General features: G+C 38.3%; 1 long non-coding RNA gene and 1 pseudogene across 1 annotated transcript in view; one reads left to right on the top strand and one right to left on the bottom strand.

Moving 5' to 3' along the window:
- The window catches only part of LOC117195968 (uncharacterized), a 122,456-nt gene extending 120,322 nt beyond the window's left edge, over window positions 1-2,134 (top strand). The window contains exon 5 of the long non-coding RNA XR_004475911.2: window positions 1,556-2,134. This is a non-coding gene — a long non-coding RNA (uncharacterized LOC117195968). The remainder of the gene's footprint in view (window positions 1-1,555) is intronic.
- Window positions 2,135-14,574: 12,440 nt separating this feature from the next.
- On the bottom strand, window positions 14,575-14,862 carry LOC117195957 (protein cornichon homolog 4-like; annotated as a pseudogene).
- Between the last annotated feature and the right edge of the window lie 2,117 nt (window positions 14,863-16,979).

The raw sequence follows: 16,979 nt of genomic DNA, 5'->3' as shown, positions 1-16,979 counted from the left end.
GCGCTATTCTCCTTGTCCAGCTGCAGGAAATTCCCTTACCTGTCGTTCAATGTCTGGCCTGTGTTAGAGATGCTGTTTTGGCAGAATCCAACAGCTTGTCTGCTACTCCTCAGGTATACATACATGACACATTAGGGTCTTTTGATGTCCAGCTCAGCCGTGACATTTGTGAGACTAGGGACACTTGTTTTCGAACATAACCTACTAGGGCCTCTTCCTACACCCCTCAATTCTCTATGCCCTTGACCCACAGATACCTCTACCACAGTTAGCAAACTCTGTTTAGTGCTTCCTAGAGACACTGTGGATTAGAAAACATGTCCATGACATTACCGTCCACTTGACAGCACTTTGTGGTCCTCAGCATTGTGTGGCGGGTCTAGGATATCCTCTACTCTTGGTCCCCAAAGGTAGAGGGTTTGGGAGCTCTTGGTAGAGCTGAACAGGGGGCATCCACCTGAAATTATAGACCTCCTTGGAGCCTGTACACAGATCATTTCTTCTGTCAGCACATTGATTGATGAAGCCATTGCTCTGCCTAAAATACTTCTTGTGAATACACTTGCAGCAATGACGCAACAACAAACAAAATAAAACAAATAAGACCAAAAAAGAAAACCCAGATAGTTTGAACCGTAATTTGTTCTCACCTTGAAAATGAGCTACTGCAACTCTTGAAAAGTTGGAAATGATGAATATTCCAAATGGAAGTTATTTCTGCCAAATGTTACAGACATAATGTGTGAGAAAGGTTTTCTCAAATTGCTCAGTATATATGCTCAGCATATATTTCCTATACTCAAGGCTGTCAATCTAACTGTTTAAATAAATACCCCTTGGAGAGCTTATATGAATAAGAGCTTTATTATCTAAGCTGCTTATTTTATGAAGTTCATCTCTTTCTCAAGGCTTACTTCAAATATACACTTTCTCTCCTGCCACCAGGATTGTGAATCACGTTTATAGACATAAAAATGTAACACAGGTTTTGTTTAGTTCTACGTTTTAGTTTATCAGATCTATTTGAATCTACAATGTGCAAACTAATGAAAACTACAGAAATGTGAAAAATCATTTTTCTACTTGATTTTTATGTGCACTCTTAGAATTATATGTTTCTTCCTTATAACAACAAAGAAGCTATTTATCCTTAACAGTGCACAGAATGGTTTTCTTTTTTTTTTTTTAACATCTTTATTGGGGTAGAATTTCTTTACAATGGTGTGTTAGTTTCTGCTTTATAGCAAAGTGAATCAGTTACAGAATAGTTTTCTTAAGTGAGTTGGGAAAAATAACTTACTAACTTTTTACTATAAAACTTCTAAGTAGAAACCAATTTATGATAACAATAGTTTAATGTCCTTATTATCATGAGTGATATTTAAATATGTAATAAATCTTACATGTACATTGGTGCATGGGCACCAATCAAACAGAAAGGGTATTGATCAGTTGGAATTGTCCCTTGGGTTGTAATAACTGTGATACCAGCTCTGATATAGCCCTGCTAGTTGCTGCTTATTGTGATTTATGTGGCCTTTTTTTTTTTTTCTAGAGAAGAAGCACAGAAAAGGAAGAGGAGATGGACAGTTTTTGCTTTTCCATCTATTCTCTGTAGGACAAAGTATTTGGTTATAAATTGGGGCCTGCAATGAAAGTAAAAAGATTTCTAAAGAATATCAATTTTAAATTAATTCAACCAAGAAATGTTTGCTGAATGTATGAATTTGTTCCAATTCTTCCAGTGTATGAGATATCATTTATAAGTCATTGTGCTGGTCAGAACACAGTGACATACAAGAACAAGCTTGAAAAGTACAAAGTTGCACCAAGTGAGAATATTATCTGTGGAAATTTAGATTGTGGCAGCCAGATACACTAGCTCGGGATCCACTAGCTGAATGAGTAGCCCATTTCTCTTCCCAAGGAGAAAATAACCACTTGATCATCAACAGTTGGTCAGGTACTGCCTAGGAGACACTGGATCTGCATCTTCTGCGGATTTAGGTTCTAAAGTTACCTTATAGAGTCAGATTCATTAATATCAAAATTATTCCTGAAAATCTCTTACAACAAACAACATCATCGTGGAGACTGAAATTCCATCTCTTAATAAATCCGGAATCAGTTTTTTCATCAGCTTTGGGACAGCTTGTTCCTTCTTGCTTTGATTCACAGATGAAATAGTTTGTATTTAAAGAGAAAGGCTCATCTTAAAACACCATAAAAAAAAATTCAAAATGGCAAGATGCTTACACCACAAGAGATGCAAAGGACCTGGACCAAAAGCATGAATTAACACCTCTCAGCTAATGCTCACTCACACTGAGACCTAAGTTCTTTGAATATCAAAGTGGGTGGAATCTCCTCCATCTTTTTTTTTTTTTTTTTTTTTTTTTTGCGGTACGCGGGCCTCTCACTGTTGTGGTCTCTCCCGTTGCGGAGCACAGGCTCAGGACGCGCAGGCTCAGCGGCCATGGCTCACAGGCCCAGCCACTCCGCGGCATGTGGGATCTTCCCAGACCGGGGCACGAACCCGTGTCCCCTGCATCGGCAGGCGGACTCTCAACCACTGCGCCACCAGGGAAGCCCTCCTGCATCTTTTAAAAGTGTTGTTTCTCTTTCTTTCTTTCTCTGCTCCACTCTTGAAGCCCAAGTATATAAAGTTGAATTTGCCTTATCACCAATTGAATGTGCCTAGCATATTACCCTACCTATATACAAGGTAAGTTAATCATTCTCATTTAAAAGATAAAACACTGAAGCTAGGAGAGGTTAAATGTCACGTTGCAGATCGCATGGCTGGCAGAGCAAAGTTTGAAGAAGCCCTGACTCCGAAGATGTTACGTTTCCACCAGGGCATAGCAGTCCTCCAGCTAGTACTCTGGTACTCTATTGTTTACAGAAGCTCCACCAGGCCCCTGTCCTTAGAAGTCTATTTATGGACTGGAAATACTGCTGAGACTCTAGCTGACCTGCGGAGGGACGGGGTTCTCCTCTTGTCTCTAGGCTCAGGGTCTGAAAAAAAACGGTGGGTATCAGATAATTCAGCCTCAGAGCAATTGTACATTTGAAATAAAACTTTAATATAAAAATCTTAGCTCTTAAAATTCTATTTGCTATTAGTTCTCAGGGTTATCAGCCTTTAGGTTGAACCACATCAAATTGCTATTTTTGTGTGTGAAAAATGTTGATTATAAGCAATTTCATGGGGTCCAATGTAAATTTATCACCATGACTTTTATAGTAGAAAAAGGCCTGTAACAACATAAAATGTTTTCTGGTCACCTTATAAAATATAGCCTTCTGGTCACTCTTTATTCTGTCAACCTGGGTTTTATTTTTCTCTTTCTCTTCATAGCAATGATCAGAATCTGGATTTGCTTTGTCTTTTTTTTATTACTTTTTTCCCCGCCCCTGCCCCCATCAGTAGAATTTACTCTCTTCATCTAGAAAAGTACCTGGAATATGAAAAGCACTCAATAAATATTTGTTGAGTAAAATAAACTTGATGATTTGAAAATATCTGCCTAAAATGTTGAATTATTAGATATATTTTCTATTTGGAGTGTTGCTATAAAACATACATTTCCAATTCCCCAGTGTCCCTTTGGAAAAGATAAATTAATTCATTTCATTAGTGATATTGTATTGCCTGCGGCATGACTTGTCAGGGTGGCTACAAGAGACTAATGATTGGATAATCAGAGTTTATTTATCATAGAACCATTTTTTGCTACTGAACTGAAGTATAAATAATGGTATATCAGTATTTACATTATAAATACTGTTTTGGGGTTTGTTAGTTGGTCAAAAAATTCTCCCTAGGCTGAAACAGCTAGTGGGTAAACATTGCATGTACCACATATATCAAAATGAGAGTATAGTGATCCTTTGTTAAGCAAAGAACAAACATTGCATACAGATAACTTTTGTCTGATGAGAGTGAAGCTGTTGAAGGATCCCAATTTCTTGATGACACTCAGCAACTTGGAAAAATAATAGCATTAACATAATCTTGTGGAGATAAACTGAGCACCAATAAGAAAAGATGAAGTTCTACTAGAATTTTCATTCAGAAGAGAAGATTGGATTCCTCAGATAATATTAAGGGGCCAGACTGGTTTAATAACTGTGGCAAAAAAATCGGTGGGACCAAAAAGAGCTGTTGCCAAGAAATACAGCTCTGGCTGCCCGTGTGTCAGCACTCTTGACATTGAAGGGCCGTATGACCTCTCCAAGTGATTGATTTTTATGAACCTGCTGTATAAATCATTACTTTCAGGGAAAATACAATTTGGTTACATACATCTCTCCCATGTCCAAAAAACATTTCCCCAAACATAGTATTATTGTTAATTGGGAATACCCCCAAATCCTTCCTTTCCTCCATCCTCAGACCATGGAGGTGCCAATCAAGTTGCTTCTCCAGTGGGGCTATTGTGGTTAAAGACGTCACCATGACAGAACTTAGTGAGCAGCCTAAGGCCGTCCTGGAGCTTCTGGTTTTCTGGTAGCTAAGGGTAGACAGATTTGCAAACAGCCAGCAACAGGAAATGATTGTGACCTGTTTTTGGAACCAATAAGCATTGAGTTACTGTACTAATGACTCACCTAAAATATTTTAAATTTCCTCTGAAGTGACAATGTTTTTGCTGCTTCAGGGGTTTTGTACATTTTATTTCTTTGGCCGCACCACCCGACATGCAGGATCTTAGTTCCCTGACCAGAGCTTGACCCGTGACCCCTGTAGTGGAAGTACGGAGTCCTAACCATTGGACCACCAGGGAATTCCTGGTTTTGTACATGTTGTTTTATCTCCCTAAGATGTTCTCTTGGTTCATGCCTACTTATCCTTTCAGGATTCTGTTCATATATCATTTTATCAGAAAAACCTTCCTTACTATTAACCCCCGCAACCTCCATCCTGACAGCCGCAGTTACACACACACACACACACACACACACACAGGCCTTCCTATTACCCATTCTCATAGCCCCTTCTGCACTTCCTCCCTAGCACCTTAATGTGTGTGTGACCATTAGCTCCATAAGGGCAGGCGTGTCTTTTCAGGTTTTTGCTGCATCCTCAGTATCTAACCAAGTACATGGCACACAGTGGATGCTTAGTAAATATTGCTGAGTGCTTGACTTTTTGAAGTTGTTTTAGTTCTGTTCCTCTGTGTTTTTCTTTGAACTAGAGTTTACTATAGATACAGACTGTACATTCCTTCGTGGACCTGCCCTGTTCTGTTTCTAGCCTTAACTCCACATTCCAGCCAAACCAACCATTTGTCATCTCCCATTAATGGCTCAGTGGCTTCCAACTGCAGCTGCTGCTTTGGGGTTGGCTCCCCCATAAGATTCATGATGAGACAAGTTTCCTCGGCATCAAAGTTTTGGTTCTATTCAGTGAGCATTTACTGAGCATCTGTAACTCACCGTACACTGTGTTAGGAGCTCTGATAGAAAAATGAAGATTGGTCTTATTTCTGAGCATCTTTGAGCCAAGAGGTGGGCAGAGAAACACATGGATGGATTAATGTAGTAATTGTGTGCTCAGTGTCACAACCAAGGTGCTTTATGATTTAGCCTATACTGATAGAAAAGGATTTCCACATTGCCTGTAACATGCTGACATACTAGGATCCCTGGTACTTGTATATTCAGTGATTCTCTCATTAGAAGCAAATGCTTTACAGGTTGAATCATGGGAATATCAGATGGTGACACAAGTTCTTAAATCCTCACCTAAAATAAATTTGTCTGGGAAATGAATTTCATAGATCTTATTCTTAGTCTGCATTTCTTTTAAATTCAGCATTCCAGGTTCTCATCTCTAATCAGCTCTTGCTTCAGTAGTTTTCTTTTTGTCCCTTTATTTATTTATTTTTTAATTGAAGTATAGTTGATTTACAATGTTGTGTTTGTTTCAGGTGTACAGCAAAGTCATTCAGTTGCGTATATATATATATATATATATATATATATAAATCTATTCTTTTTCATATTATTTTCCATTATAGGCTTTAGTCAGCATTCAGATATTTCTGATGCTGTAGGGCCACAGACCCAGCCCTTTTCTCACAAACATCAACATTAACTTGCTTGGGTTATTGAAATAATATACTACTGAGCTACAACCTTCTTTTTCACCCTTTCCTTGCTACTTTACAGGAAATTTAATTTCTTTTCATAGAAATCATTCTCATTTTGAAGATATTCTCACATTAAACCAAAGAAAGAAATAATTATATTTGGTGGAAAGTACAGCTTCTAAGTAAAGATCTCCTTCCCTCGATCGTTACAGGAGAAGGATGGAAAGGCAAAGTCAGCTCTGGGGGCCAGTGCATTGCATGCTGCTACGTCAATTGTAACGAACAACCAGTCTCTTTGAAATGCTCACACACCGTGGATTGAAATTGTTAACAGAAATCCTAGTAAATAGTGACCATGGGTTTTAGGCATTTATATGAGTATAAAGCGTCCTATTGTGAGAATCTGCCGTTTCCATTAAGTACATTTTAGCTCTAATTGAGAAGCCTTCTTGCTATTACCCCAGTTGGACTTGATCTTTTATTCTTCAGGGCTTTATTTATTTATTTTTTGGCAATTCCTCCCATCCATCATACTTACTGAATTCTTTCTTGAAATATACTCAATTGGAAATTAGAATCTGAGTTCTGAAAGGGACCTCATCTCTGAAAATATGGAGCAAAATCCAGTACATGCTAGAAACCATGAGTCCTGCCTGCCTGCCTCTCACCAAATGATCACTAACATTTGCATAGCACTTCCCACATTCAAAATGCATTTTTCAAACATTATCTCATTTAATTCTTGCCCCTTCCCTGTGAGTTAGTTATTCATAACTCTACTTTACAAATAAGAAAATAGGGTTCAGGAGAAGTCAAATGACTAGCCAAAGATCACAGAGCAAGTAGAGGAAAACAGCCATCAAAAGGAAGCCTTTTGCCTTCAAATTTCATGAACTTCCTATATCTTCTAAATGCACAATGTCATCCTTATAGGCTGTGTTGGTTTCCTCCAGGCCAAAAATTTTATTCATCTTTATACCCATCACCCCAGTGGCCCTTCCACCTGCCCTAAGTGGGGTTTAATGAGTACATTTCTTGGATAGATTGATTTTGTTCTTTGGGTGAGAGTTTGTTCAGTAGTTATTCTGTTTTCCTTAAAAAAAAAAAAAAAGTAAGTATTTTACATTACAAACTTAATTTCAAAGTCCAGAAGGAAACAAACAAACAAAAACAACAAAAAGAGCAAAACAAGCCAAACAACAAAAACAAATCAGCGTTTCCTCTAAAATGAAAACAATGACATTTAAGCTTCAATTACACTTCTCGCTGCCCTGCAAACAGCCACGCCAGGACCCAGGGCTTCTTGCTGATTGAGAGCACATTTTGAGTTCCCCCCATTGTTCCTGGCAACCCTGCTCCCATGTAGCAAGCAGGATATTCGACTTGACAAGGCTCTTTCTTTCTGGATCAGGGAGGGAGCAAGGTTCTTGTCAGTTTGAATCATGAGCCCACACTTGGCAAAGCTGAGTGGACAGGCACAGTGGGGGGAGGTGCCATGTGCACGCCATCCATGAACCCATCATGTGGGCCTCTTTCCCCATCTCCTAAATAACTCTACTGGCTTCTAGCTATCCTGCTCCTGGAGGGCCTCTTTACTATTTGGCCAGCTGATTTGCTTCTGACACTAAATCAACTCGTTATCCAGCTTCTAAAATTTTACTTTAAGACTTCATCATTCTACCAATATTTTTTTTCAGAGTTGCAGCTGAGAATATCTAATTCTGCCATTCTCAAGGTTTTAATGTTTTAAAACATATTTCTAAGGATGAAAATGCCTTTTATTTGGAGTCCACGTCAAAAGGCTTTTAGAAGTCATCAAAGAAAACTGAAAACCTAGTGTATACAGCTCTAAAAATAGTTTGTCTTTATTATTATTTTAAAAAACTGAGCTTTAAAAGAAAGACAAATAGAATTAATAAAAGATGAAATCCGGAAATTCTGATTATGTAATAAAGAAAACAAAAGTGTCTTATTATTTCATACCTTTACCCCTAAGAGTTCACACTTCAGTTGTATTTGTTTCAAGAGGAAAAAAAGAACAAACCTTTACTGGTTAAGCATCCTAACATATGTCTGAAAAGTAAGTAATCTGGCCCCATTTTTCTTCTCATAGGCATTGAGAACAATATTTTTGGTTATTATATGAATGTAGAATTTTATCCTTTATTGTTTTCTTTTTAATCATGAAATAGCAGTAAAGCTTCTTTTGAATACAGGTAAATCTTTTGAATACAGGTAAATTTGAATACAGGTAAAGTATTTTTACGGCAATGAAGCCCATCACAAGCTTTTCGAGGTTTAATTATAGAATTTTGTGATGCTGTCAGGGTGGGAAAAAATTTTCCTCTTTCCTTCTAGGTTCTTCTGGCTGGTCTAAGAATTAAATTGACATGAGGCAGATTAACAGGAGAAAATCAAATTTAAGTTCGTATGTAAAGGAACACCACATACATGAAAGGCTCAAAGACAGAAAGGTAAAATGAGGTGTCTATGGCATCCTGAGCTAGGGAAAGTGATAGGGACCTGGGACTTCCAAGGACAGTAAGGTCACTCACAGGATGAGAAGAAGAAGAGCAGTTGTTGAGTAATTAGGTGTTTGCCCAGCCATACACATGGGTCACTGACATAAAATTTATCTCTGGTAGTTATTCTCATTCTGGGAAAGAACCAACCCCCAATTCTTTTTTCTATTTTTATTTTTTTGCGGTACGCGGGGCCTGTCACTGCTGTGGCCTCTCCCGTTGCGAGGCACAGGCTCCGGATGCGCAGGCTCAGCGTCCATGGCTCACGGGCCCAGCCGCTCCGCGGCATGTGGGGTCTTCCCGGACCGGGGCACGAACCCGTGTCCCCTGCATCGGCAGGCGGACTCTCAACCACTGCACCACCAGGGAAGCCCAACCCCCAATTCTTTTAGGAGGAGATAGTTTCTCTTGATCACGAATGGTCTCAATTGCCTTCAACTCAAAATAATCCACATGCCAACGTGACACATCTTCGAATGAATAGTCATAAAGGGGTTCTGAACAGGCCTCCCCAAGATGTGTCACGTTGGCATGTGGATTATTTTGAGCTGAAAGCAGTCAAACCCTGTGGGCTCCAAAGGAACTTTTACCTCTCCCTTAAGGAATTTAAACTGGGGACGCCTGTTCTGAACCCCTTCATGACTATCCAATGCTAAACATGTAAACAAACCAAGTAATTAAGGGAGGGAGAAAAAGAAAATGACTAATAATGTTAAATTCACAGTTGTCCTGTACTTTCAATCATCCTTTTCAATGTTCTCAGCTGAATCTAAATCTCAAGTAATAAAATAACACTTTGCATAACAAACTCAATTTTCTTGTCTAGTTACCTAATACTAAATGAAACTCCACCACACCTTTACATGTATACCTAAATCTTGCCTTGCATTAAGAACCCATAACAGACAATAACTATGAAAACATTGTTCTTTGGGGCTGTTGTCCGTATCCTTTTTCAGTCTTTAATTCCTTTGTTTCAGTTACATTCTACTTGTCCCCTTTACCAGAAAGTTGTAGAGGGAATGTATTATCATTACTGACTTAACTACACTTCAGATGTAGCTTTTTCCCACTGGGGTACCTTTACGGATTGCTCTAATGCCCTAAATCATCATTGTCATCATTCATTGATAATTATTTTCTGAGTGTTTACTAACCTGGATGGTACCTCACAAGGCCCTGTGATGCTATATATTTTTTCAGTTATAGTTTCAGCCCTAAAAGATTTTGCAGTCTAAAACCATGAATATAGACCAGGATTGAAGTTAATGATTATTCATAAAATTTGGACAAGTACTCAATATATATGTACGTGTAACTTATCACTTAAAATTGGAGCTACATAGTATTTAGGAAAAGGTCAGTTGAGGGCTGAGCCAATAGATAAGATCCAGAATAGTCAAGCAGGGATTAAAGTGCAAAGCAGAAAATTTTAGAGAGCAGGATTTTTTTTTTCTCCTGGGGTCTTCAGGGTAGTGAAGATCTCTCCTGCTATAAACAGATGTGCTGGGAAGATTAAATTACTATTTAGGGTTCGGGGGGGTGATCCCTACCCAATAGATGGATGAAGCTTTCATATTAATCATGACAAGAAAGTATTGCTTCAAGCCTATGTTGGTCACTAACCCTGGAGAAGGTGGTCTGAGGATTTGATTATGCTTTCTGAGGTGGTCTTAACTTCTCAGCTTTTAAGAGGAGTTTGAGAAAGGACACCTATGGCAGACTCTTATGTTGATATCATTGGAAATACCTTGGGTGGCAGAGGCTACCAGCCTACCAGGATCTTAAAGAGATTCTACATCATTGAATGATAACAAGACAGCCCTGGGGTTGGTAGGGGAGCAGTGATAGGAAAATGAGGGGAAGCCACAATTAGGGAAATCTCATTCCCTAATCCAGTTTATAGATTTCTCAAGTGCAAGTTGATGCAACACAAAGGTTAGCTAAAAGTTCGATTTCTTCTTTTCTGTTTGTTTGTTTAGTTGTAATATACAGCTGTGTATTCCCATAAAAATGTGAAAAAAAAAGTTAAAATACTTCAGAGATGATCAGATGAATGGTTTGCAGCGGGGGCAATAAAGAACATTTTAAAATGGAATATAAAATCACCTGGAAAAGGCTAGATTTTGAACTAACTGGGCATATTAACATGTGTTATGAGTTAGTGGTCTTGTGATTTTCAAATTATGCCACTGTACATAATAGAGTGTTGTTTGATAGGCCTCACTAAGTGGCCTGGCACTAAACCAGATCTGTCATCTAGAGGAAAGGAAGGCAATTCCAATTTCATCCAAATAAGCTCATATGAAAATATGGAAAAGCAAATGTGACACAGCTGCCATAGCCTGGCCAAGTTAAAATGCTTACAAATATTTTATGTCTGTAATATAAGACCGCTTACTAATGGGAGAATATTATGTGTAAAAGAGTGCCAGATTGTCTTTGATATAAGTTGGTAATAAAAATGCTATAGGGTTAGTTTTTATGGTTCTTGTAGGTTAGAATAACATGCTTCCTGTGTTATTACTTTAACAGACACTAAGAGAAAAATCTATACGGTGCGGTCACTTTCCTTAAATAGCATGTACAACACGTGCACAATCAGCTAGGATATTGAATCAACAATTTATTGGGCCTTGTTACATATCTTGGAAGTAATAGTTTATTTAAACATGTGCCTTTTCTTTCCCGAGGAGAATTTCATGTGTGCCCTGGATCATGCTATGTTCTACTGCTATACAAATATGAAAGTAGGTAAGAGTCATGTTTTAGTCGATACTACACAGTGTTCTTTATTAGAGGGGGGAGGAAAGAATATAGCTGAGTTAAAGCAATATAACATGATGAAGTTCTGAAATATATGAATAAAGACACCTTATTTATGATACAAAGTTAAGGAATTTCCCCTTGGGGAAGAGAAAATGTAACACATCTACTGATGTCTCTGAAACAAAAAAATAGGCTCCTAAAAAGAATGGTGTAATTTCCGTCATTTCAATCTGTAATGTAATTAGGAAATAAAAGAATAACGTGAAGGAAAATAATCCCAACAGTATAGGAGGCCATTTGGCAAAGGGAAGATTATAGTGATATTTTGGTTTTGACTTCAACATAGGATTTTTAATTTGCTTCTTTAATGAATATTACTTTAGGAGACAAACATGTATGGATACTTGTAATGTCAATCCGGAAGTACTGAAGTGTTCCTGTAAAAGAGTATCATCAACATTGAATTTGAATCGCCTCCCTCTGACACATCCTAACCAACTCCTTGACCTTGACCTGTTGACTATTAACTATGCTATTTCTAGAGATAAATCCAACAGAATGACATTATGGAAGTTGACGTCAGGGTTTATTTCAAGCATGGGAAGACATTGTAAAGCAGATATGGTCATATGGCATTCCTTCAACCACTCTACGTATGTGCTAATTATTCTACCTTCATGCTGATCTGGCCCCCACAACAGGGTTTCTTCTTGAGAAAGTGTTTTGCAAGTATTTTTGATAGAAATAAATGGGATTTTCATCTAGCCCATATTTAGGGTGATACTCAGTAATTAAATAAAAAGTGATGTAGTTTGGGGTCAGATATGCAAAAATTGAGATAGGGTGGTAGACAGAATTCCAAGATGGTCTCCAAGAGTCCTGCCCTTTCATGTACGTGCCCTGTAGAATCCTGTCCCTATTAGTGTGGGTGGAGCCTGTGAATATCATGGCATATTACTCCCATGATTTTGTTACATTATATGGCAAAAGGGAAGTGATTTTACACATGTGATTAGGGTCTTTAATCAGTTTATTTTGAATTAACCAAAAGAGGAATTATCCTGCATGGGTCTGAATGAATCAGTGAGACTTAAGAGGTAAGAAACAGCAGGAGACTCCCTCCTGTTTACCTTGAAGAAACAAAATGCCACGGTGTGGAGAAGACAGGGTGGCAGGGAATGGGCCTCAGCTGCAAACAGCTGAATTCTGCCAATAGCCAGTGAGCTTGGAAGAGGACTCCAAGATAACATGAGATTGTACCTCCAGCCAACACCTTGACCTTGAGGAAAGGACCCAGCTAGACCATGCTCAGACTCCAGACCCACAGAAATGGTAAAATAATAAATAGTAAATGTATGTTGTTTTAAACTACTAAGTTTGTGGTACAAACCTATTGGTCACACAGCCAATACAGATAGTCTACCATTCTTTTTGTCAGGGTTTAGTTTCTCTTACTCCTAGAAAAGTCTCTTACTGAATTGAAGTCCACGCCTGGGGTCTGTGTGTTAAGGAAATAGATAATTGCTGGAAACTGCCCTCCTTGTAATAACTAGTAACTTTCCCTTAGATTTCTCATCTATACATCAAGAAATCTGGATTCTATTAACTTTTATAGGTAAACTTTTAACCTCTACCTTCACTTAACGTTCCTATAATGCACATTTTTAGTTTTTATGATGTTTCTTTCTGAACTCACTTCAGTTTTCTCACATATCCTGTGTTGACTTAAATAGATTCGAGATCCCATAAGGAACTTGCCACTGATGATAGAGTAGAGACATTAATCCTTGCTCCTATATTCCAGGCATCGTTGCATACTGTGTGTAGGAGAATATCCCATTCATTTGGCTACTTGTTACTATTTTTAACGCCATTAAATAGCCTACTTGTTTACTTGTTACTATTTTTAACACCAGCTAGAAAGTTTTTGATTCAAACTCAATTCGGGTGCCCATTCTGACTTACAGCTCTCCTCTTTATCATTGAAGCCATAGCAGACAGTTCCCAGTTTTAACACTGTTTGGAACCAATAGAACCAGGAAGGTATTGACAGCTTGTTTCTGTTTTTTGCTTTTGTTTCATTTTGTTTTAATTGTGGTAAAAAACGCATAACATAAAATTTATCTTTACCATTTTTTTATCTTAACCATTTTTAAGTGTACTGTTCAGTAGTGCCAAGTATATTAACATTATCGTGTAACCAATCTCCAGAAATTTTTCGTCTTGCAAAACTGAAACTCTATACCCGTTAAACAACTTGCTATTTCTCCCTCCTCACAGCCGCTGCAACCACCATGTCACTTTATGTTTATATAAATTTGAGTACTCTAAATATCTCATATAAATGGAATCATACAGTATTGGTCATTTCATGACTGGTTTATTTTGCTTAACCATGTACTCAAGTTTCGTCTACATATTAGTCAGGGCTTTATATTAGGGTTCTCCAGAGAAACAGAACCAATAGGACATATATCCTATTGGTTCTGGTTTTTTTTTTAACAAATACTATTTTATTATTTACAAATACATAGTAATCATAAGGGTACATGTCACAAATTACAAATGGGAAAAGTACAAGGAAAAGTTAAGACAAATGCGTTAAATGACAACAAGGTATCCATTAATATGGAATCCATTAGAATAAAACAGCTCTTTGTTAAACTTAGACAAGGCCAAGAGCATGTATATTGTTGAGTAGGAAATGCCAATTACCTAGAAATATACTTCTACCAAAAAGTAGAAATGTGTTAGTAGTGTACCTAAATTAAATCATAGCATATAAAGGTCCAGTGTTCCACAGTACAACCATTGGTTTTAGGCAGGAATCTGTGAGAGACTCGACTGGCTATCTTGTTGGAAGAGGAAAGCCCCAGGACTGATTAACTTCTCTACTTTCCATAAAGCTTTTTTCAGGTGACTCTGGAAATGTGGAATTTTTGCATATATGCAAAAATTGAGATCGGGTGGTAGGCAGAATTCCAAGATGGCCTCCAAGAGTCCCATCCTTTCATGTACATGCTCTGTAGGATCTTCTTTCCATTAATGTGTGGGACCTTTTTGCTTGTTTGTTTTTTAAATATTTTGTATGGTAAAAATAGAGCAAAACTAGTTTTTTGTCCAAAGAGGCAAAAAGATACTCCTGTAGTCACAGCTCTAAGGATTTTTTAAGTAGTCTCTGTCTCTCATTTGTGCATTGTAGTGTAAGTTGATTTCAACCACAGCCTCTCCAGCTTTAATAATTTATCAGAAGCTAAAATCATACTGTAAAGATACATGAAGAAACAGAGCTTGTGGACACCAACCTTGATCATGGCTCCTTTCGTTTCATGACTTCAGCTGCCCTTGATTGTGTATTTCTGTGGAACAAACACTCCTATGTTACCACTTGGCACCAAAATGAACTGATATATATTCCCAGTGGCATCAGGAAAGTTGAGAAGGAAGATGAAGCAGTGCAGTGAAATGAACATTAATACCGTGAGAAGGGTATCAGTCAATTCTGGAATCACCCACTTGTTTAATTTAAAGCAACATGATCTAGCATTAAAATAATCACATCCTAAATCAGACAATGTAACTATGAAGTACACTAAGTCAACAGTCAAAGAGAGAGAAGTCGAACATCATCACCTCCCTCCCCCTCCTCCTCTCTCTCTCCCTCTCTCTCTTTCTCTCCCCGTCTGGTTGTTTTCTTTAATTGTGAAGTTTACTCCTGTACAATTTGTTTGATCTTCTTCCCTAATTCACTGATTTGTTTCTGAGTACATTGTTTAGTTATTTTTCTTTCTTTTTTTGGAGTAATATTGTGCAGACTATTTCAGAAACAGGAAATGATTGGCTATGGAATAGCAATGACAGTGCCTTCCTTCCTTCAGAGTTTTCTGAGTAGTTGACCTGGGCATTCGTTGTCTGGCTAAAGCTATACAAGTAACTCTAACGTGGGAGGGCAGACTCCTGAGATTCCCATAATGAGTCCCGGGGCCAGAGAAAGGGGGCAAGGAGTCTATATAACTTAGAGCTGCTGTGAGGGGGTAAGTCCTTTAGCACTTGGTGGACAGACAATCTGCATACCTTAAGAGAAAGCCTGCTTTGCCCAGATGCTTATTTCCCCCTCTGTGGAGCCACAACTTCTGCAATCAGGGTTCTGTCATCAGAAATTGCCTTTACTGCCAGGTATACAGGTACTGTCATTTGGGTTAATGAAATGAATTTAGATTTCATACTTGTTGACCCTCATCTCATCTACACATATAGGTGAGAGAAATAAAAAGCACCAAGACATAGAAAGGGAAAAACTTATCTGAAGGGAAGAGAGTTAGTATAGGAAACAGGAGAAAACATTTAAATAGTTATAGTTAGTATCTTCATGGAGATTTTAAATAATAATATCACATCTACTACAATAATTCAACAACAGGCAGCACTGAATAAATTCCTGGAAGTTAAACTTAACTCCCCATGTGTCACTTTTCATTTTTCATTTATTAAGCTGTTTTTCAAAACCAGTGTTTTAAATTTCAAAGTGGGGTCCCTGGACCTGCAGCAACATTAGCATCAACTAAGAACTTCTTAGAGATGTAAATTCATGAGCCTCAACATAGACCTTTTTTTTTTTTTTTTCTGCGGTACGCGGGCCTCTCACTGTTGTGGCCTCTCCCGCTGCGGAGCACAGGCCCCGGACGCGCAGGCTCAGCGGCCATGGCTCTCGGGCCCAGCCGTTCCGCGGCATGAGGGATCTTCCCGGACTGGGGCACGAACCCGTGTCCCCTGCGTCGGCAGGCGGACTCTCAACCACTGCACCACCAGGGAAGCCCAACATAGACCTTTTGAATTAGAAATTTTAGGTATGGAGCCCAGCACTCTGTTTTACTGAGCCCTGCAGATGGTTGTGATGTGTGCTAAGTCTGAGAATCACTGCTTGACTGCATATTAGAATCAGTACTGGCGACTGGCTCCTACCCCATGCAATTCTGATTTAATAATAGACTTAAGGTGCAATTTGGGCTTCAGGAGTTTTAAAAGTTCCCTAGGTGATTCTAATGTGCAGATAAGATGAGCACCAATGATCTAAATCCACTGGGCATGAATAATTAGATCCCTTTCCAGATCTGGTTAGAGTAGTGGTCCCCAAACATGTCTACTCTTTGGAATCACTTAGGGAACTTCACAGACAACTGCTGTGGTATAGCATCCTTAGAGACTGTGATTTAATTGGTCTGGGCTGTGGCCTGGACTTTAAAAAACAAAAGTCAGGTTATTCTAATGTGCAAAGTTTGAGAACCAATGGGTTAAAAGCTAAATTCCTTTTTCTAAAGATACATTTCTAGATCCTAAGACTAAATTCCTAGATCTAAAGCAGATACTAGGTGTATGATCTTTATAAAGACTAATTATATAGATTTATTTTATATATATATATATATATATATACACACACATAACTGAACTAAGATTTAACTGCCTCCTGACATCCCTAAACAAAATTAAGCTTAAAAAAAAAAAAAAGATGATTTGTAGCCCAAGATAAGGTACAGAGCTTCTCAATCTTGCAGTGCATTAGAATGTCATGGGAGGTTTTCAAACCTCT

Source organism: Orcinus orca, chromosome 5 (assembly GCF_937001465.1).
Source record: "Orcinus orca chromosome 5, mOrcOrc1.1, whole genome shotgun sequence".
NCBI lineage: Eukaryota > Metazoa > Chordata > Mammalia > Artiodactyla > Delphinidae > Orcinus > Orcinus orca.
Note: the sequence above shows the minus strand (reverse complement) of the source record. Positions and strands in the feature narration are given on the sequence as shown.